Genomic DNA, 22880 nt, shown 5'->3' with positions numbered 1-22880 from the left:
TCTAGGCTCCGAAAAATGAATGCACCCGATGGAGCCACATGGGCTCTGAAATAGTTATGCCAGGAAGAACTTCCCCCCAAAATGTTAAGCGCACCGGTGCTTTGAATAAACTTGCCCACGAGTTTGGAGCGGCCCGCTGCCATCCGGGGCTGCTCTAAATGCTACAACCATACTGTGCCTCGATCAGGCACCAACACTTGGCCGAACGGAGCCCCCTCCCAGCCCTTTCTCACTCTCGCAGGGGGACTCCTCCTCAAGAAGAAATCAGAACCTCTCTTGCGGGGCTTCCCTGAACTCCAGGGAGCCCCGAGCTGCGTGCCATCTTCATCTGGGCCCCCTCCTGGGACCCGTGTCTTTTCTGGACTCCGGCCGCCACCCTCTGGACTTGCTGGCATCGCGGGGCTCTCCCTCAGCCCTGGGAGCCCCGCACAGGAAGGGCGCCAGCTTCTCCTCCCGGGCGGCTTTCTGAGGCGGCGGCGGCATGCGCGGGACTTCCTCTGAGAAACTGGAAGTCCCGGCCACCGCCAGGCACAATGCTGCCTGGCTTCCAGTTTAGCTGGAATCCTCCTTCAGGGTGCTGCGGCAGTGAGGCGCGGGGTGGGCACCCGCTTTAGTTTTAAATATAAACACAGGCAAAGTCGCGGGGTGGGCAACCGCCGTAATTGTAAAAATCAAAACGAAGACGCAGGGTGGGCACAAAATATAAAAATAAGCGGGCATCATGCAGGGTGGGCACCTGCAACTAAATAGCGGTAGGGAGGGGGATCCCCACGTCGGGATTCCCTTCCACAAGTTGCAGCCCAGTGCTGCCATGGCAAGCAAAAGTGCTCCTTCCTCCTGGGGGAGCTGAAAATAAAGCGCTCCCAAAGTGCAAAAAGGCTGCAAAAGTCCTGGGGCAAAGAGAGTAAAGTAAAAGGTTCCAGGGCATAGCTGGACCCAGGGAGGCAGCCCTCCTGGCAAGTCCTCCTGTGCCCCAGCAGCAGCGTGCTCCCAGTAATCAAGATCCAAAGGCAAGACATCTTCATGGGGTCACAGCCCTTTCTTTTATACTGCATTTCCCATTGTTCTACAACTGTAGGGCAGGGAGAGAACCAGATACAACTGGTTCAGGAGCACTTGAGCACTTTGTTTTGCTCAGCTCCTCTCTCCTATTCACAAGACAGGACAGGGACATCAGACACACCACAGGAGGTGGAGCCAGCATTGTGGAGGGAAGGCACAGCCCTATTCAGGTCCCAGGTGCAACTCCTCCCTCCCATCTACATGCAGATCTCCCTATTCACCACCGGGCAGACCCATCCTGGCTCCTGGAGCCAAGCACACCAGCCAGCCCCTGTCAATCACAAGTCAGACATATGATTCACTCCAAGCAGCAGACACTGCACACAGAAATGCCAACTTCTAAAAGTGGCACTTCTCCACTAGTCACAATAAATCTGCGCACACCATTGCGCAGCATATATTCCTACGAGTTTGCACATACTAACATACTAAACTCACCTCTGCACTCCTCTCACACCAGGAACTACCAGGGACACACATATCCTCCATGCATTCCTATGGGAGGGCAGGCCAGTCTCACCACACATACACAGAGAGCGCACACACTTTACATTGGACCACAGTGCTAAAGTGCGCAGAGGCCTAAAATCACCAACACTGGGTTACAGAAAAAGGCTAGGAGAATGCAAACAGTTTCGGGGTGAACCTGCCAAAAGGGCCAAGTCCAACAGAAACATAGACTGTGTAAGGATGCAATTTATATAGAGGATTCACTGGAACTGGCAAATTAGGTTTTATTAACAGGGAGTCTCGGAAGCCAACACTACATGTCAGTTTTTGATGTATATTATACTCCAGCAAAAGTAGCTAAAGGGGTTAAAGGGGGGAGATGCGGAAAATGCAACAGATGTGATCTAGTTGCTGCTGACATTTGCTTGCCCAAAAATGGATATCTTTGTGCAGGACCTAGAGGCATTTTTAACTAAGGTCTTAGCCTTCCTGATTTTTATCAATCCAACTCTATTTATTCTGGGGCTATTAGATAATATAGAAGTAAATAAAAGAACTAGATCAGAGATAGGGTTCCTGTTTATTGCTATGGCCATTGCTCGCTTTTGTATAACCTCTCAATGGATAAGCTCTGCTCCCCCCCACCTTTTCCAACTGGAGATCTAGGATGCTGGCAATTTACAATATAGAATCTTCAGTATACATGTTAAAGGGTAGAAGAAAAAGGGAGTTTGGGTAGAAACTATAGGCCCCAATCAGCAATTTGGTGAATTATACAAATCTGTAATTATTAATCTATTTATTGCACAGGCACTTTATCTTTGATATACTATCAAAAGCAACCAATAGGATAATTTGAGCTGCTATCTGGACGCTTTTTGTATATTTATGAATTAATTTTGACCTTTTATCTGTGTTCTCTCTAAACATGTGAGATGTTTTTTCACTATGTATTCAGAAAATGTCATGACATGTACTAATATGCTTTTTTTGGGCAAATAAAAAAAAAAGAAATGTAATAGATTGTGTTGGATCTGGGGTTACCAGTCCACATAGGGTAGCCTGGCACAGCAAGTAAAGGCCTATCTCAAAGACAAATTGTGCTAAGCTTGCGTCGCATTTACCACAGTAACCCCGTGCCCCTCCACTAAAAATGACACTACACCTTTTTAGTAAAAATATAGAATACTTTATCTTCTCTGTTTATGCTTGGAATCAGTTACATCACATTAGCATGTCATCATTATACAAGTACTGTACTTGACTCTCCATAAAGCTTGAGGCCCATGTCCCCCAACCTTGGAAACACGCCATGGTTGTACCTTTATTGAAAAAACTGGGTGCAGATCCTTCAAACCCTGCCAACTTTCGCCCTATATCTTTGTTGCCAATCTTCTCAAAGATACTGGAGAGACATATAAATTCCCAGCTTTCTAAACTGGTCGAAAACGCTGCTTTTCTCCATCCTTCTCAGTCGGGCTTTCGGCCTAGGCACTCAACTGAGACAGCCCTCCTGGGGGTAACAGAGAGTCTTAGGCACGGTGTCGATCAGGGAAACACCATGGCGCTCATCCTGCTGGATTTGAGCGCAGCCTTCGACACCGTGTCGCATTCCATCCTCATTGACTCTCTGAAATCTCTAGGTGTGGCAGGCCAGGCCTTGGCCTGGCTGGTGTCTTTCCTCAACGACCGAAGCTTCCAAGTGTTTTCTTCTAAGGCAGCCTTCGCCATCTGCCCATCCACCCGCGGCGTCCCCCAGGGCTCAATCCTTAGCCCTTTATTATTTAACATTTATGTTAAACCCTTGGCAACCATAGTCGAACAAGCTGGGTTAACCCTGTTTTCCTACGCAGATGACACCCAGATTGTCTTCTCCTTATCAGGGAGAGACGAGAACAATATCTCCGCACTCAAGTCGGGCCTCACTCTTGTGGCCGATTGGATGCGGAGAAACTGTCTCAAGCTGAATGGGGAGAAGACCGAGGTGGTCATTCTGGGACAGAACAAGCATCTATGGGGTCCCCGCCATAGGCCCACCGAACTGGGAAACGCGCCTACACCATCTACTGCAGTTCGTAACCTGGGTGTCATTATTGACGACAGGCTAACTATGAGACAACAGGCTACTAAGGTTGCAGCCATCTGCTTCTCAACACTGCGGTGGCTTCACAAGATTCTGTGGATGCTCCCCCTCTCCTCCAGCAGAACCGTAGTCCAGGCACTTGTAACATCACGCCTGGACTATGGCAACATTCTCTATTTGGGCGCAGATAAAGCCACTATACATGTGCTACAGGTGGTGCAAAATGCGGCTGCGCGCCTGCTAAAGAACGTCCCCAGACGCACTTCAGCCACTGCCGCCTTGCGTGACCTTCATTGGTTGAGCATCCCTGAACGCGTTAAATTCCCGGCACTCTGCTACATGTTCAAGGCCAAGCAGGGCAGCGCCCCAGCATACATTCAGGGGCTGGTAAAACCCTACAGACCCCTGCGCTCACTAAGGTCATCGGACACTGGTAATTTCACAGTACCAAGATGGAAGCTGACAAAAATGGGAGGCCGCTCCTTTTCGACTCTGGGTCCTAAACACTGGAACTCCCTCCCATTGGCATTAAAATCTGAGACCAACTTACTCCTCTTCCGTAAGGCTCTGAAGACTCTGCTTTTTACTAAGCGTGACCAATAGTCGGCTGCGGCCTTAAGTCAAGGTGATACTCCCTCCTTCTTCTACAGTCTATCCCTGGCGCCGGGAAACCCATTGTGGGTAGCTGTGCGCGATATAAGCTTAAATAAATAAATAAATAAAATATGACCCACCCCAGGTAACTCTAGCGAGTCCCACTAGGTCATAAAATTAAACAGCAGGATAACTCCGCACAAAGTCCTTTTTCAGGTATTAGCCCCTCAACTTTTATATTACTAGTGCAACATCCTGGGTCAGAAAGGAGAGAAAATCAGCATAAGGTAAATTGAATGATCTAGCACAATAATATCTAGGAAATGAAGACAGTTGGCTTTCAGTATACCATTTCAGTTAAAAGTACCATTCCAAATTGACATTTGCCCCTGTTGAAGTGTAATCATTGGTTTAAAGAAGGATTCACAGTTCAGACACTTAAGCAGACAGGGTAGCACTTCAGACTCGTGACTCCCTCTGCCTCTGTTTCGTTATCTCACCAGAACTGGCACCACTACCACTGAAACAGCATATACTCTTTGATTTATGACTCTCTAGAAGGATCAATATCTCTCATTAGTTCCAGTGAACTTGTGCAGTTTCTCTATTTCCCCTTTTTCTCTCGTCTTCGATGTGTCAGGAAGTCTAATGGTTCCCCGAGCCCAGCAGAGGGATCCGCAGGTCTCTCACCTCCCTTCCCACTTCAAAGCCCTGCTGTCTTTGGGCCTCAGATGACTGTCGGTTGTTTCAAGCAATGCTGTTAGCCTGGGTATACCGGTTTCTCCCCACCCGCTAAAGCTTTGCAGGCAGCAGTGAGGCCCTCACGGCTTCTGGGGCCCCACACTTCACTTCAACGATCTAACCGGGTTCTGACAGATTTGTCCCAGTCAGATCACTGGGCCGCTTCCTCCTCAGATTGCGTTTCAGCAGCTCTGTTGTGATCCCGGCCCTAACGCTGTAGGCTCCTAGAAGCTGACCGGGCCGGAACTACGCCGCAACTTCCTCGGCGTTCCTGTCGGCTCTGCGTCCCGCCCTCGCCTCAGTCGTCAGAGAGGGAGGGTGCTGACGCGGGCCGGCCTTCTCCGATTCCCGCCCCCTTCTTCCGGCGCTCACTTGACAGCACTCGCTGGCTTTCGCAATGCCGTCTCCCAAGAACCGCTGCTCCGCTGACCAAATTCAGGCCCTCCCCTTCTAGATCTCCTCAACGGGGGGCCGTGAATAGAGGCAGCAGTCCAGTGACAGGGACTGCAGCGGCTAGCCGTAACAAGGTAAGGTTCTTCCTACGATCGAATGGCCACAAAGAACCCTTGGGGAAGTGGCGGTGGTTTATCAGACCCCACACTTGCTGTGGAAGCAGTTCAGGTAGGGTTACGGAAGGGGGGGGAAATAGCTGGACAGTCGCCTTAGAATCAGATGTTCTCCCTGTTGAATTCCCAGGTCAACTATCTACAGCTCTTCACAAGTAGCTCAGTGACGTTTTTCCCAGGAGCATTAACAGGTTTAGAGAGCTAGTGGTGATAAAACGATGGCAGGGCTTAGTCAATAGTTAGGGGGTCACGTCAACAAAGTAGAGCAGCCGGCCCGTGGGACGATCTAACCCCTCTTAGTGCGCCTTCCTCCCCACACTACCGCCTCACTCCTCATCAGGCTCCACTGTAGCTCTCTGGTCACTCTAAAATGGCCGCCCTGGTTCTGTCCCTATTATAGACTGGGCTCTGGTTGCTAGAACTAGCTGGAAGGTTCTAGAGCCTTCCCATTGTAGCCCTATGGCTCAGGATCCTGAGGTAAAAATTTGGCAGTTACAAGCCTCCATTTTGTGTCTCACTACTCTCTATTTTAAAGGAGTACCTGTGCCTCAGGATATGTGGAGTTGATGAGGCACCCAAAGCCCTAAGGACAACACCAAAAATGATAGTGGACACAAAAACAAACAAGGGTTAGGAGGCCAAAAGGGGACAAAATAAATAAATACATAAATAAATAGGAGGGACCACCCAAAGGGCTGACAGGCCTAACACGCGTCCCCCCCAGCTGAAAGTGGGGAGAGCTACCCAACCCCTTGGGAGTTCTCATCACTAAGGCGTAAATACCTAGAGAGACCGTCTGCATTGACGTTGTCCACTCCAGGCCGATGTTCCACCCGGAAGTCCATTCCCTGTAGGGAGATGGACCATCTCAACAACTTGGGATTCTCTCACTTCATTTGCATCAGCCAACGAAGGGGGCGGTGGTCCGTCTGTACAAGGAAGTGTGAGCCAAACAGGTATGGCCGCAGCTTCTTCAGAGCCCATACCACCGCAAAGGCTTCCCGCTCTATCGCACTCCACCTCTGTTCCCGGGGAAGCAGTCTCCTGGACAAGAAGACAACAGGTTGGTCCAGACCCTCTTCATTGAGTTGCGATAACACTGCCTCAATGCCATGCTCTGATGCATCCGTTTGGACAATGAATTCCTTAGAGAAATCAGGGGCCCTTAAGACAGGAGCCTCACACATTGCTTGTTTTAGGGTGTCAAAGGTGCGTTGACACGCCTCAGTGCAGACTGCCCGTCGAGGTTGTTTCTTGGATGTGAGTTCAGTAAGGGGTGCCACAGTGGTGCCATACCCCTTCACAAAGCGACTGTAGTATCCTGTTAGGCCCAGGAAAGCTCGGACCTCAGTTTGGGTCTTGGGGGGCTCCCAGGCCATGATAGCTCAATCTTAGCCTGGAGGGGCTGCACCGTTCCCCTGCCCACCAAGTGGCCTAGGTACACTACCGACCCCTGCCCAATCTGGCATTTTCTGGCCTTGATTGTCAAACCAGCCTGTTTCAGGGCTTGGAGAACAGCCTGTAAGTGACACAAGTGGTCCTCCCAGCTGCTGCTGAAGACGGCAATGTCATCTAGATAAGCAGCAGAGAAGGCCTCCATCCCGGAGAGGACCTTGTTCACCAGCCGCTGAAAAGTGGCAGGAACGTTCTTGATCCCAAAGGGCATCACACAGAACTGGTAGTGGCCCTCAGGCGTGGAGAAGGCTGACCTTTCCTTTGCTCCATCTGTAAGGGAGATCTGCCAGTACCCTGATGTGAGGTCAAAAGTACTCAGATATTGGGCAGCTCCCAGCCGGTCAATGAGCTCATCCGCCCTAGGGATTGGATGAGCATCCGTCTTTGTCACGGAATTCAGTCCCCGGTAATCCACACAGAACCTGAGTTCTGGAATGGTGCCCGGCGGGGCAGCTTTTGGTACCAGAACCACTGGACTGGACCAGGGGCTGCTTGAAGGTTCAATCATTCCTAGCTCCAGCATCTTAGTGACTTCGCTGCTATGAATACTGGCCTTCGCCTTATCTGACAGCCGGTAGGTCTTAGACATCACAGGTCGGCTGTCTCTTGTGTCCACGTCATGGGTCCCGGGATAAGGGAGAACAGGGAGGAATATTGCTCCAGGACTTGGCGGCAGTCTCTCCACTGTTCAGGAGTTAGGGATGGGGAGAGAATCACCCCCTCCACCGACCCATCCTTTGCTTGGGACGAAAATAGATCAGGGAGAGGCTCACTTTCCTCTTCCTCTGCTCCATCAGTCACCATCATCAAGATGACCTCAGGCCTCTCATGGTGGGGTTTGAGGTGATTGGCATGAAGCACCCGATGGGGCTGCCGGGGGGGTCTTAAGGTCCACTAAGTAAGTGGCCTTGCCCTTCTTCTCAATCACCTCAAAGGGGCCTGTCCAACGATCCTGGAGGGCACTAAGCTCTCCAGGTTCCATCACCCACACTTTCTGGCCAGGCTCGAACTCCACAGGGTGAGCATTGTGGTCATACCGCTCTTTCATCACTGCCTGGCTGGCTTCCAAGTTGTCAGAAACTTGCTTCCACAACTTAGCCATTTGTCTCCGGAAGGCCATCATGTAGCTCACCACATCCTGGGGAAGGTTCCTGGGAGTCTTTTCCTATCTGTCTTTCACCAGGCTGAGAGGTCCACGAACAGGGTTCCCATACAGAAGTTCGAAGGGGCTGAAGCTCACTCCTTTCTGGGGCACTTCCCTGTATGGGAACAACAGACAGGGTAGGAGGACGTCCCATTTCCTCCGCAGGCTCTCAGGCAGGCTTCTGATCATGCCCTTCAAAGTTTTATTGAACCTTTCCACTAGACCATTGGTCTGGGGGTGGTAAGGGGTGGAGAACCGGTAGGCAACCCCACACTCCTTCCACATAACCCGCATGTAGGCTGACAGGAAGTTGGTCCCCCTGTCGGACACAACCTCCTTGGGGAATCCCACTCGGGTAAAAATTCCCATCAGGGCCCTAGCCACTGCAGGTGCAGCAACAGTCCTCAAAGGAATTGCCTCTGGGTACCGAGTGGCGTGATCCACCAGAACCAGGATAAACCTGTGACCAGCTGAAGTGGGTGGGTCCAATGGCCCAACAATGTCGATGCCCACCCTTTCAAAGGGGGTGCTAACAACAGGTAGTGGTTCCAGGGGAGCTTTTAGCTTAACCCCTGTTTTCCCACTGGCTTGGCAAGAGACACACGTCCTACAGTAAGTGTCGGACGCCACCCTCATTTGAGGCTAGTAAAAATGGGGGACAAGCCAGGCAAAGGTCTTGTCCTGACCCAGGTGTCCTGCCAAGGGTATCTTGTGAGCCAATTCTAAGAGAAAGGCTCGGTAACGTTGGGGGACTACCAAGGCCCGTGACGAACCGTGCACTGGAGCCTTGGGTTCACTGTAGAGGAGTCCATCCTCCCAGTAAATGTGGAAGTTCCCTGCAATGTTACCTGCTGCCTGGGCTTCGGCCTGTCGCCTCAAACCCTCAAGGGTAGGGCACTCCTTCTGGCCCTGACAAAACTCTTCCCTGGGCAGGGCCCCCCTCCACATGCCATTCGGCTGGGATAGGTAGGTTCTCCAGGGAGACAACATCCCCCTCCGTGGACTCCGGGTCCACCACCACAGGTGGCCCATCCATCTCACGGGTGTGGATGCCGAGGCAGGGGTCTCCTGTCCCCGGATCTTTCCCTTTTTGGCAGCTGGCTGTGCCTTTGTTCCAGGCTCCAGCCCTGGCGAACTTCCCCTCCGGGTAGTCGCGGACCGTGTGCTGGCACAGGTCCAGTCAGGTGTACCCAGCATCTCTGAGTGAGTCCGGTATTCCACCTCCTTCCAAGCATTGTGCTCCATATCATTCCCCAACAGACAATCGACTGGCACGGCAGGGCTTACGGCAACTCGAAGAGGACCTGCGACCCCTTCCCACTCAAAGGGAACTTCGGCCACAGGGTAGTGGCCTATTCTGCCGTCAGCCATCGTGGCGGGGTGGAGTACGTTTGGGATCATCTGCTCTGGGGACACCAGATGACTCCTTACCATAGTCATACTGGCACCAGTGTCCCTCAGAGCTTCCCCTCTTTGGCCATTGATGGTGACCCACTGCCCATACTTGTTGGTATTTGGGGGCACCTGGATCTTGGGAACCATCTCTTTGTCTCCCAGGGACACTAAGGTGATACCCGCCCACTCCCCTCCCTTATCCAAGGGCAACTCCTCCCCGAGCACTACACTAGCCACTCCCAGGGTTTTTCCTCCAGTAGGAGGGGGTGGTCTCTTTGGGTACTTGATGTCTCCTTTATAGTGCCCAACCCCACCACATTCATAGCAGCGGACAACCCTTGGCTGCTGACTATGGTCAGGATGAGGGTTTTTCTGTGGGTTGGCTCTAGGAGTGAAACCTGATCCCTTTCCTTGGAAACTGTTTTGGGGGCCTTTTGAGAACTCCCTCTTTTTGTCTCCCCCCTCTTTCTTTTGGGGAGTGCCCTGGCCAGTCCTTTGGGAATCCCCTCCAGTCCCCTTTGAGGACACCCGGGTACTAGCCCAGATGTCCGCCTCCTCAACAAGCTTCCTGGGACTAGTCAGCTTGCTGTCCACCAGGTGTTGACGAAGCTCTGGAAAACATTTCTCGAGTAGGTGCTCCTTTAAGATTAGGTCATACAATCCCTCGTAGTCCCCCACCTCGCTGCCTTGCACCCAATCCTCTAGGGCCTTTTTGGCATAGTCTAGGAAATACACCCAGTTCTGTGTAGCCAGTTTGTGGCTGTTCCTGAATTTCTGTCTTTATTTCTCAGGAGGCAGCCCATACTTCCTGATCAGCGCCACTTTCATGGTAGGATAGTTAGTCTGTTCCTCCTGCTCTAGGGCTAGAAGTGCATCCCTCCCCATTGGAGGCATATATTTGTACAGTCCACCCCCCCCCAGTGACTCTCTGATATACCATGGGCTCTTAGCGAGACCTCATAGGCAGCCAACCATTTAGCAATGTCGTCCCCTACACTGTAACTGGTGACTACGTCTTTTGGCAAGTAGGGTCTGGGTTCCCTGATTATTTCTTTAGGTATGCTGCCACCAACAGGAGTACTAGGAGTCCCTATTTGCAGGGCCTTGAGGTCCAACTCTTTTGAACTCAATTCATGAGCCAGCCTCTTTTCCTCCCTCTCCTTCTCTAACCTAGCTAACTCCCACTTCAACTGCCTTTTCTCTCTCCGGTCAGCTAATTCGGCTTCGGTCAAGCTCCTTACAGAGACACTACTGCCCTCCCTCGAAAGTGTCCTAGGACCTTGCAGTAGGTTCCCCCCTTCGGTTTGGTACAGTACATCCACTCCAATGACAGTGTCCCGATCCCCCTCTCCCTCCTCCTTCTTCCCATCTGGGTGAGCTGCCACCCATGCTCTCAAGCTGGTTTGGAGTTCCCCCTCTTTCGCACAACGCTTGAAGAACACCCCTTTTTCTGGCAAAATTCCCTGAGTAGGGCCGCAGTGTAGGTCTCCAACTCCTCCAATTCAAATTCTATTTTGCCAACAGGGCCTCAGACAATCACTTTGGAGTATTTCAGGAAAGAGGCGTTAACTAAGGGCTACCTCCACCCACCACCAGAAAGGAATTTGGAAAAACAAAACTTCTAATTAGGGGTCCGCCAGGAGAAAACTCCAGGTGTAGGCACGTGGTGCACACTAAGCCACTGCTAAGTGGATGCAAGCACAAGCTCTGATCCCACCACTGAACACCAATATGTTGGACCTGGGGTTACCAGTCCACATAGGGTAGCCTGGCACAGCGAGTAAAGGTCTATCTCAAAGACAAATTGTGCTAAGCTGGCGTCGCACTTACCACAGTAACCCCGTGCCCATCCACTAAAAATGGCACTACACCTTTTTAGTAAAAATATAGAATACTTTATCTTCTCTGTTTATGCTTGGATTCAGTTACATCACATTAGCATGTCATCATTATACATGTACTGTACTTGACTCTCCATAAAGCTTGATATGACCCACCCCAGGTAACTCTAGCGGGTCCCACTAGGTCATAATTTTTTTTTTTTAAACCTTTATTGACATTTAAACCAAATACAAGTATGGGCCTACAACCCCCGGGGCCGGCCGCTAAGCAGTTAGATTAACAGAGAGCAATTTTAATCACATGCAGCACCTCGGGGAGCAGAATCTCCATGCTAGCGTACTCTTGGCCACTGAACAGCACAATTAGAAAAACAGGATATAAAAGGTTTTCATTTTATAGTATAAGATAGAAGGATCAGGTGCCGAATTATTTTCCAGCTGCGAAAAATGGCAGGCAGAATAGTAAACGTGTCAACAGTAAACAGTAATCGCTCAAATCAATGGCGCTGAAACAGGAGGTTCAGGATGTGAAGGAATGTTACGGTCAATTCGCGCCTGCAGTCACCTGCCCTAAGACCTAGGGAACACCACGAAAATTGAGGCACAGATGAAAAAGCAGGGATTGATACCAAAGGAAACCCACTGCACTAACCCAGAAAAAGAAAAAGACAAAGAAAGATAGGAGAAGAGAAAAAAGGCCATAGAAACAAAATAAAAACGAAAAATCCCCTCCCCCACCCTGCACCCCTGCAGATGACTACGCTCCCCCCCCCAGCAGTGTGCCTGTCGCCCGAGAACCAAACCCGAAATATAGAAGAAGAGAAAAAGGAGAAAGAAGGGAAACCCCACCCAACGGGGAAGTGGAGGAGGGCGATAGTCTATGCGCTCCCGGTCTCTCCCCCCGCCCTATCAAAGGGGCCCCCCTAAGCCAACACAAGTAAAGTTGTCCACCATACAAAAATACCCCGGGGGGAACCACAAACCCCCCGCCCCGGAATCCGTCTGTTAATGAAGTAGTCCCGTTACCAATAGATCCATCGTAAACGATTCAACCCACAATCTCAGCCTTGGCCCCGTCTAACAAAGTTGCCCAGTCCCTCGGATAAGAAAAGCCCCATCCCCGGAAAGTCAAAGTTCACACAGAAGCAGCCGGAGCTTGAGTCAGCAAATGGGAGAGGAATAGCAGGTCCCAACGCACACGGCTTGCACCAACGATGTCCCTCCCCGTCCCCGAAGCCAAGCATCGTTCCATCCGCCATGTTGGGAGACCGATTGGGGAGGGGGTGCAACTCGTTCCGACACAGATCAAAGTGTGGGCCAACAGTGTCCAGGATGGGGGAAGCAGTGAAATGCTCCGATAACTGTAGGACCGATGTTTCCGAGAACGTGAGAGAGTCACCAATCTCAGCACACAAGATGAATTCCATTTCTTCGGGGGCAGGCATAGCTTCCAGCACCGGGTCCAAACGCACCAGAAGGGCTTCCAACAGGGGGCAAGTCGGCTGCCGGGTCTCAAAGATCAAGTCAGGGCTTGTTCCCGGTCCTATGATCCCATCTGTTGCCGACAGCCAATGATTGACCTGGGCCCTCACCATCGCGTGAAGCGCCGCAAGTTCCGCCATTACCATCCGCAAGTAAGGGCCACATTGAGTCTGTTCCGCCAGGTTCCATACGGCCGCAGGCATAACGATCCCCACGGAGAGGCCCCCTCTCCGGGGCAGGATAAGCCGGAGCAGAAACAGGCCGTGAGGGACGGGCCAGCAACATGCAGCAACGCGCGGCGGGACCCCTACCCCGGGGCACCAGCGGTGCTACTGCCGGGCCTCTGGGCCGGGGCCCCCACGACGCAGCACCGCGCACCACCCGTCGCCTCACCTCAGGTACAGCACCAGGCAGCAGATGGTTGCAAAGTAGTTCAGAGAAATTTTCGAAAGTTCCAAGGACCGGACCCAACCACCCTCTGCAGTCCGTTGTTGTTCACTTTGGACCCGGGTAGACCAGCAATCGAGATCCCGGCTTCCAGTCTGGGTTAGGCCTCAAAACATTTTCGATGTTACTTCACACCAGAACATCAGAAAAATTCCGTGATCACACCATCGGGATGCAGACTAGTTCACCCACACGAATCCGGGGCAGGAGATCAGGATATTCGACAGGATAAGCGAGCGTAGGACGGGGGTCAGCGGAGCCGGGAGACTATGCGGCCATCTTGGTTGGTGTCGTAGCTCCTCCTCTAGGTCATAAAATTAAACAGCAGGATAAATCTCCACAAAGTCCTTTTTCAGGTATTAGCCCCTCAACTTGTATATTACTAGTGCAACATCCTGGGTCAGAAAGGAGAGAAAATCAGCATAAGGTAAATTGAATGATCTAGCACATATCTAGGAAATGAAGACAGTTCGCTTTCAGTATAACATTTCAGTCAAAAGTACCATTCCAAATTGACATTTGCCCCTCTTGAAGTGTAATCATTGGTTTAAAGAAGCATTCACAGTTCAGACACTTAAGCAGACAGGGTAGCACTTCAGACTCGTGACTCCCTCTGCCTCTGACTCGTTATCTCACCAGAACTGGCACCACTACCACTGAAACAGCATATAATCTTTGATTTATGACTCTCTAGAAGGATCAATATCTCTCGTTAGTTCCATTGAACTTGTGCCGTTTCTCTATTTCCACTTTTTCACTCGTCTTCGATGTGTCAGGAAGTCTAATGGTTCCCCGAGCCAAGCAGAGGGATCCGCAGGTCTCTCACCTCCCTTCCCACTTCAAAGCCCTGCTGTCTTTGGGCCTCAGATGACTGTCGATTGTTTCAAGCAATGCTGGTAACCTGGGTAAACCGGTTTCTCCCCATCCGCTAAAGCTTTGCAGGCAGCAGTGAGACCCTCACGGCCTCTGGGACCCCACACTTCACTTCAACGATCTTACTGGGTTCTGACAGATTCGTCCCAGTCAGATCACTCGGCCGCTTCCTCCTCAGATTGCGTTTCAGCAGCTCTGTTGTGATCCCGGCCCTAACGCTGCAGGCTCCTAGCAGCTGACCGGGCCGGAACTACGCCGCAACTTCCTCGGCGTTCCTGTCAGCTCTGCGTCCCGCCCTCGCCTCAGTCGTCAGAGAGGGAGGGTGCTGATGCAGGCCGGCCTTCTCCGATTCCCGCCCCCTTCTTCCGGCGCTCACTTGACAGCACTTGCTGGCTTCCGCGATGCCGTCTCCCAAGAACCGCTGCTCCGCTGACCAAAATCGGGTCCTCCCCCTCTGGATCTCCTCAACGGGGGCCCATGAATAGAGGCAGCAGTCCAGTGACAGGGACTTCAGCGGCCAGCCGCAACAAGGTAAGGTTCTTCCTACGATCGAATGGCCACAAAGAACCCTTGGGGAAGTGGCGGTGTTTTACCAGACCCCACACTTGCTGTGGAAGCAGTTCAGGTAGGGTTACGGAAGGGGGGGGGAAGAGCTGGACAGTCTCCTTAGAATCAGATGTTCTCCCTGTTGAATTCCCAGGTCAACTATCTACAGCTCTTCACAAGTAGCTCAGTGACGTTTCTCCCAGGAGCACTAACAGGTTTAGAGAGCTAGTGGTGATAAAACGATGGCAGGGCTTAGTCAATAGGTAGGGGATCACGTCAACAAAGTAGAGCAGCCGGCCCGTGGGACGATCTAACCCCTCTTAGTGCGCCTTCCTCCCCACGCTACCGCCTCACTCCTCACCAGGCTCCACTCAAGCTCTCTGGTCACTCTAAAATGGCCGCCCTGGTTCTGTCCCTTTTATAGACTGGGCTCTGGTTGCTAGAACTAGCTGGAAGGTTCTAGAGCCTTCCCATTTTAGCCCTATGGCTCAGGATCCTGAGGTAAAAATTTGGCAGTTACAAGCCTCCATTTTGTGTCTCACTACTCTCCGTTTTAATGGAGCACCTGTGCCTCAGGATATGTGGAGTTGATGAGGCACCCAAAGCCCTAAGGACAACACCAAAATTTATAGTGGACACAAAAACAAACAAGGGTTAGGAGGCCAAAAGGGGACAAAATAAATAAATAAATAGGAGGGACCACCCAAAGGGCTGACAGGTCTAACAGATTGGAATTTGAAAAATATTTTACCCCGAATATGGAATCATAGCTGTTTATTGGGATTCACCTTCCCATTGCAGGATTGTGCACCCACAAGCCATCTCTTAAGTCGGTCCAAGTTGGAAAGTGATAGGTGTAGCAAGGGTAGTTCGGAGGAGCTTAATCTGATTAATTTGATAATATATAAAGAGTACCTAAACAATAAATACTTTAGCGTGTTGTGGATGGTGGTAAATATCACAAAAGAATAACTGAGCCATTCCACCTCACTGGTTGAATCAGCTCAAATCACATCAATCTATGTACATACACCTTTATATATATTGCTCCAACTCGAACACAACGTCTGTACTTGACACAGAAAAGACGAGCGTGGACCCAAGTATGTGCAGTTTTTTTATTTCTTAATAGCCAGCTCTGCCACTACGCGTTTCGGGCGATCCCGCCCTTGATCACATGACAACTCCCTGACTTTTTTACCCCTTATAAAGTGCAAGTGCATATGATCATCTCATAGACATGAAAGAGTTACTACTTATTTTTCTACAATGCACCCATAAATGTCTGTACTTAACCATAGATATTTCTAAAATGTTTATATTCAATAATAAATACATATCAAATATGAATTGTTAATACCAGCATGAATGCGTATAAAAAATATAGCAGCAGTTTCCATGTTTGATTCGTTGACCATTTCCTATAAAGTGCCTTCATTTTTGTGTGCAAAACAACCATATTCTTATGTGCCTAACATACATAAATGTGCCATAATATCCTATGTGAGAAAATGTAATGATTAAATTCAATTTTCCAGTATCCCATGCCTTCAAAAGAGATTCATTCGGAGAGTCCCCTTATTATTCATTTATTTTCTCATGCCTCAAAAATACTGGAATCAAAGACCACGCAATTTTACGAAGTGCAAATACGCAAAGGATGATAAATATATCATACATATTATTATTGATAAATAGTCAGAAGTAAAAAAATATACTTTCTAAAAACCATGTCTAAAATCAGACCATAAATATTTTAAATATGTATAAAAGATATATATAAATAATCCTAAAATTTGCCTTTGAGTTGGTTAGTTGATTCTCATATATGATAAAAAGTTTTCCTCAAGGAGATCAAAAGGAAATATTGTTACAAAGTCCAGTTTGCCCCAACAAGCCTGAAATATATCCTTCAGTCCTATCATACAAACGTGTACAGGTCCTCACTGTTATTAAGACGCCTGGGGCACTTGGAATCAAATTCTAAAATATACGATGTCTCTAACCTTCTTAGCTTTGATTCCCTATCCCCTCCTCTTTTTTGGGGGCCCACTGCGTCTATGACGTAATTCTTCAGGTGTTTAAGGTCATTGTTATGAATCAGCTTAAAATGTCTTGCGACTGGATAGCTATCATCACTATTTACTATTGCGCGCATATGCTTAAGGATTCTTTTATGCGCTTGTAGCTTTGTGCTGCCAATATATTTCAGATTGCAGCTACATGTCAATACATATACAGCATATTCCGATTTGCACGTAAGATGTTGCTTTATACTGCAAGGCTTGATATTGAATGCCGTAGTGTAACTGGTTGTATTGACGCCATACTGGCAAGCTTTGCACGTTCTACATTTAAAGAATCCCTTCCGTGCTGACAGCCACGCACTTTTAATCCTTGTTTCTAGATTGCTTCTGGTAAGCGAGCTGCCCATGCTGTTGGTCTTCCTAAATGTGACAGCCAGATAGTTAGGTAACAGCTTACCTATCACTGGGTCTCCCCTCACGATGGCCCAATTATTTCTCACAATGGCCCTAATCTGTTTCTCCTGACGTGAGACAGACCGAATCAATCTAGTGGGTTCTTCAGTGACTGCCCTGGTGATGGTTCTATCCTTATTATGCAGCAAATCCATACGTGCCAAGATATTAGATTTGGCAATTGCAGCATCAATGACCTGAGATCTACACCCCCTATCCAGGAACCTATTGCAGCTTTCATTTTGCTTCTGATTGCAATCATCTTCTTCACTGCAGATACGCCTAATGCGTAGCATCTGACCATACAGGATGCTTTTAATTAAATGGGGAGGATGAGCGCTATCCGCATGAAGGAGAGTATTACCTGCAGTGGGTTTCCTGAAGAGGATTGTAGACAATTTATTGTTAATCACCTGTATTTGGACGTCAAGAAATGTGACCATGTCTCTACTGATGTTACTAGTGAAATGAAGATTGATTGAATTGACATTTAATGAGTCTATAAAATCAGTGGCACTTGCTGAATCGCCATCCCAAACTATAAATAAATCGTCAATATACCGTAACCATGACACGATCTTAGTTTGGTATGTTTGCTCATACTGTTGGATGAGGACCAGCTCCTCCCACCATCCCATAAATAAACAGGCATAACTGGGGGAGAAGCTGGCCCCCATAGCAACACCCTGAATCTGCTGGTATATTTTGCCATCAAACAAAAATAAATTATTCTCCAGACAGAACAGTAACATTTTGAGCAGCATATTGGTGTGTTGCGCATCGATAATTGGTCTACTCATCAGAAAATATTCCACTGCCCTCATACCATCCTTATTTCTGATACATGTATATAAGGACGAAACGTCAAGCACTATCAACAGATATGAACTTTTCCATTCAATGCTACAGATCTTCCTTAAAAAGTCACTAGTGTCCTGCACAAATGATTTTAAGCCCTTAACACAATCTTGTAGGAAAAATTCTATATATTTTGACAAGTTCTCCAATAGGCCATCACAGGCAGCTATGATAGGTCTTCCCGGTGGTTTGCTAATGCTCTTGTGAATTTTAGGTATAAAATAAATCACTGGGATAGTTGGGTGTTCTTTTTTGAGCTATTTAAACTCATCCCAACTTAAAAGACCCTTGCTTCTCCAAGCTAGTAGTTGCGAAAATATTCGGTTTGACATTAGCCCCACCCAATTGATACTGCTGAGTGTTCTCAATACTTTCCATGTCATTCTGACTGTCAACTCTAGGCTCCATTACCTCACTTCGCGCCAAGCTATGCATTTCTCTAAGCAACTCATAGTCCGAGTTTAATAGCCCAGACATGGCAGTTCCTTGAGATGGGACAACTTCCTCATTCGCATCCCCCTGTTTGCCTCTTTGAAGGTGAAATTTTTTAAGCTTGAGCTTCCGTATGAACCTATATATGTCCGCTCTTGTTCTTGTGTAATTAAAATTAGATTCCGGTCACTACGATAATCCGAGTGACAATAGCTGTTTTTCAGCAGTAGTTAAATCAATGCCCGCCAGATTTAAGTTAGTGTTGGCTTCCTGGGTTTTTATTTCAGGGTCGGCCGCGCTCCGGTTTTCCCGACATTATCTGTGTTTTCCTCTGCCCCTCCCGCGCTTCGCTGCGACTTCTCCCAGCTTTCCTGCGCTCCCTTCTCCTGCGGGTGTTCCTGTTTGGGCAGGGGTTTTGTTGCGTGGTCTCAATGTCTCCCTTCGGCTGCGCTTTAAAATTTCCAACTCTTCCCCCAATGTTAATTTTACATTCCTGAGCTCCGGTCTCATGCCTGAATTGTCAGATTCCGATCCGCTCTCCACGGCGGAACTCAATTCTGACGCTGAGGGCGATTCCGTTGGTTTGCATCCCTTCTTCAATTTGTCAGCCTCTGCGAACCTTTTGCTAGCTGTAGCGCTTCTCATCAAATCATATCGCCTTGCAAAAGTGAATATTTGACCATTCGCGGAATCGCCGCGGTCCCTTCTGAATTTGTAGGTCTTTAGAATTTTAATTTTTTCCTCCTCCTTTTGTAAACAATTATTCATCTTATATATATTGCAACATATTATTCCTTTAATTGATATGTTTATTTACGTTTAAACATGTAGTTTTGAACCACTTAATGGAAGAATATGTTCTATATTTATCCACAGATTGATGTGATTTGAGTTGATTCAATGTTATGTTATGTTATGTTATGTTTGTATGAATTTGTAGAGCGCACGTTCACCCCAGGGTTTCTTGGCGCTGTGTGCCGCTGGGGAACCCGTCCTGGCTTTCCCTGTGAGATGGTCCCTATTGGGCATCCCCAAGGTGAAGCCAGGCATCCCTGGCAGCGAGGGGGCCGTTGTGGAGATTAAGCAAGCTATTGCCCAGAGTCGCAGCGTGGGACCCATGGTTAGAGAGGCACCGAGGCGAGATTTATCGAGCCCGCTGTCATTGGTTCCGTTCCCTGCCGCGTCTGGAATTGAACCCTGGTCCCGGGCCGACCTCTGCTTCTGGGTCTGCCGCCTCTAACCGGTGAGCCACACTTCTCCACAGCGGGGCGGTGGAGCGGGCTTTGTCGGTTGTTATTTTGCATAATCTGATTAAGTCTGGATGATCTAGTAAACACATCTGTGTAGCAAAGGAGAAGAGGGCAAACAGTGTTTCCCCATTTACATCACTTAGATGTACATTACTTTGTGTACACAGTACGGTCCAATTTATGATGAACAAAGTTGTTGTAGAAGATACTGGGTAGTTTGTCAGAATGACAGAGAGTTAATGGCCGAAAGATGTTATTATGCCCAGGAAGGGGTGCATTTTTAAGAAGCATGTGAACATTCCTTTTGAAAATGGGAGATATTAATCGTGTCATTGAAAAATAGATTGAAGAACCTTAGTCTGTGTTTTACCATGTAGTAATGGCACTAGGATAGTACGTAATTGGTAGTGTAGCATAATGGCCACATAGGATTGTGAGAATTCACCTTACTGAGCATGACATGGCAATAATGGTCATCCCTCTGCTGATCTGCTGGCCTTTCTTTTCCCTATGTTCTCCTTATTGTTGACACTTGCCTTGCTCTCCATGGTCCCTCAGTTACTTTTGTTCTAACCACATTTCTGTACATTTCTGTACAGTGTTCTGTTAATGCCTGCTCTAGCCTAGCCAGCACTTTATGTCCCCTAATGTTGTTAATTGTGTATGTAATGTAAATGTATAGGCATTTATATAGCGCACTACTTACCCGTAGGGTCCCAAGGCGCTTCGACCGCTGCGAAACCCTTCCTGGCTTCCCTGAGAGATGGTCCCTTAATGGGTATCTCCAGGGTGAGACCAGGCATCCCCGGCGGTCTGGTGGGGCCGTTAGTGAAGATGAGGCAAGCTAATGCCCAGAGTTGCCGATTGTGATCGCTGATCAGAGTGGGCACCGAGGCGAGAGAATTATCGAGTCCGCTGACCCTGGTCCAGAAACCTGCCGCGCCGGGAATCGAACCCTGGTCCCGGGCTGTCCTCTGCTCTCGGGTCTGCCGCCTTAACCTCATTTCTGTAACTCCATTCCTCATGCCCCTACACATGTTTCTTTGTATATTTAACTGTGTGTCCCTCTGTCATACTCCCCTTTTAACTGAACGTAACCTTTGATCCTAAGATTTTTGCCTTGCTCTGGATTCAGTGTTTGATGTCTCACGTCCCTTATTGTATTTTGTTTGGATTCATTGTTCCATTGATATTTGCCTTGCTCTTGCTTCTGTAAAGCGCTCTGATACCTCTGGGTCTAGCCAGCACTATATAAAACCTTTAAAATAAAATAATAATGTAGAATATAACTGGTGGGTCTGCTGGTGATAAATATAGCTCGGCCCATAGGACTAAGCTAGGCATCAATGGCAGCATCTTACTGGCTAATATTTTAGAGAGTATGTTGTTATGAATGTAAATAAGTCAGGGACAGTAGGCACTGGAGCAGGAGACAACTGTCAACTTTCTCTGAAACTTTTAAAAAAGAAATCCTCTTATTAAAAGCAGCTCGATTACCTTTAAGGGTGGCTCTGCTGGGGATTGATATAGCTTGGCACGGAAGGACTAACCTAGGTAGAAATGGCGGCAGCCTATGAGCTTGTATTTTGGGGAGTATGTTGTTATAAATGTAACTGTTTCAGGGACAGTAGGCAGTGGTGCAGAAGGACTGCAACTCTCAGGGAAACTTTAAAAAAAAAAACTTTTGGGGAACAAAAGTCCAGAGTTCTTTTTAGGGAATCTGGCTGCTTTAACCCCTTGCATGCTGCCGCGATTCTGCTCCTGTGCGGCACGTTCCGATCGCGGGTGCGGTCATGACGGCTGGGAGCCGTCATCAGCACACGAGCACCGTGTGCCATGACGGCTCCCGGCCGTCATCAGCATGCAAGGGGTTAAAAACATGTTCTTTACTGCAAAGCAAGGGTATGGTGGTCTGCTGACCCTTCAGGTGATTGTAACCAATTGTAGTGAGCTGCAACTGCAACCTACCTAAAGAATACAAATTAATGTCCGGATTATTTTATTGCTGAGTGGAAAAGTTGATTGTGTGCTCTCCAAGTAAGAGATGTTTACTTCTACAGTAAAAAATCCTTACAGAAAGGAAATCAGGTTTGTAATAGATAAATGTTACTTCCAGCTCAAGGTCTATCATACTGTGTCAAGTACAGTTTCAAAAGAGGGCACAGTGATCATGGCAGTGGTGATTGATCACCACAGAAGATTGGTTTCACAGATCTTCTTTAACTACAGCAGTACCTAATCAAATGTCCACTTCATCAGCAGCTTCACTACATTTAAAATCATTTTGGGGACTTTTTTTATCTGGAAGTAGCTTTTTCTACCTGTACGTATTCATGATTTGCTGTTGACTAGAACATGCCTCCAGAACAGTGTTTCCCCCAAGTGTGGGTCGCCAGACGATTTATCATGAGTCGGAAAATTCCAAGCAATAAATAATGAAGCCTTCAAATTCAGTATTTAGCTTGTCACATTTGCTCCGCTTTAAAGATAGAGGTCAAATGTCAGGCTATGTCTTCTGACAAATTGATGTTTATGTTTTATTATGATGGGGATTGGTGCTTACAACTCCACTCACTTTGCTGTCAGAGAAGGACAAGTAAAGTGAATTATGTGACAATCTTGCTGAGGTACAGGGAGAGCGAAAAGAAAGGCTGTAACACACAACAAAATGTGCATACCTGTAAAATGTGAACTGCACACATTAAGCAGTTAGGAAAACAAAAATTAAGCAATTTTTTTTGTAATTTTGAGGGGTGATGCAAACAAAGATTGTAATACGACCAAAATAAATGAAGACACTTTGGCCCACATGCATCAAGCATTTTTGGAGTCGCAAACGGTGCGATTCCTTAAAATCGGCCGTTTGCGATTCCCAAAATGCTTTTTTGGATGCATCAAGCTATTTTAGAAATCGCAACATTTTTGCGATTTCTAAAATTGCGATTGCTTTTAAGAAATCGCAAATTTGCGATTTCTTAAAAGCAATGCATGAATACTTTTTAAATTGCGAATTCGCAATTAGAGGGATAAATTTACCGAGTAGTTGAACTACTCGGTAAATTTGCAAAAAGTGAAAATACCGCTGAAAATGCATTTTTTAAACATTCATGTTACGGACACACATGTCCTTAGGACATGTGTGTGTGCAACATGATGCGAAAACAACATTTCATGGGTGCAG

General features: G+C 48.2%; 1 protein-coding gene across 2 annotated transcripts in view; it reads left to right on the top strand.

Annotated features, from left to right (window-relative positions):
* Positions 1-22880, top strand: part of LOC147684868 (radial spoke head 10 homolog B2-like) — a 443845-nt gene that overhangs the window by 379229 nt on the left and 41736 nt on the right. The gene's annotated exons all lie outside the window — the stretch shown is intronic.

Source organism: Lissotriton vulgaris, chromosome 10 (genome assembly GCF_964263255.1).
Source record: "Lissotriton vulgaris chromosome 10, aLisVul1.2, whole genome shotgun sequence".
Lineage (NCBI taxonomy): Eukaryota > Metazoa > Chordata > Amphibia > Caudata > Salamandridae > Lissotriton > Lissotriton vulgaris.
This window is presented reverse-complemented; position numbering and strand designations above follow the sequence as displayed.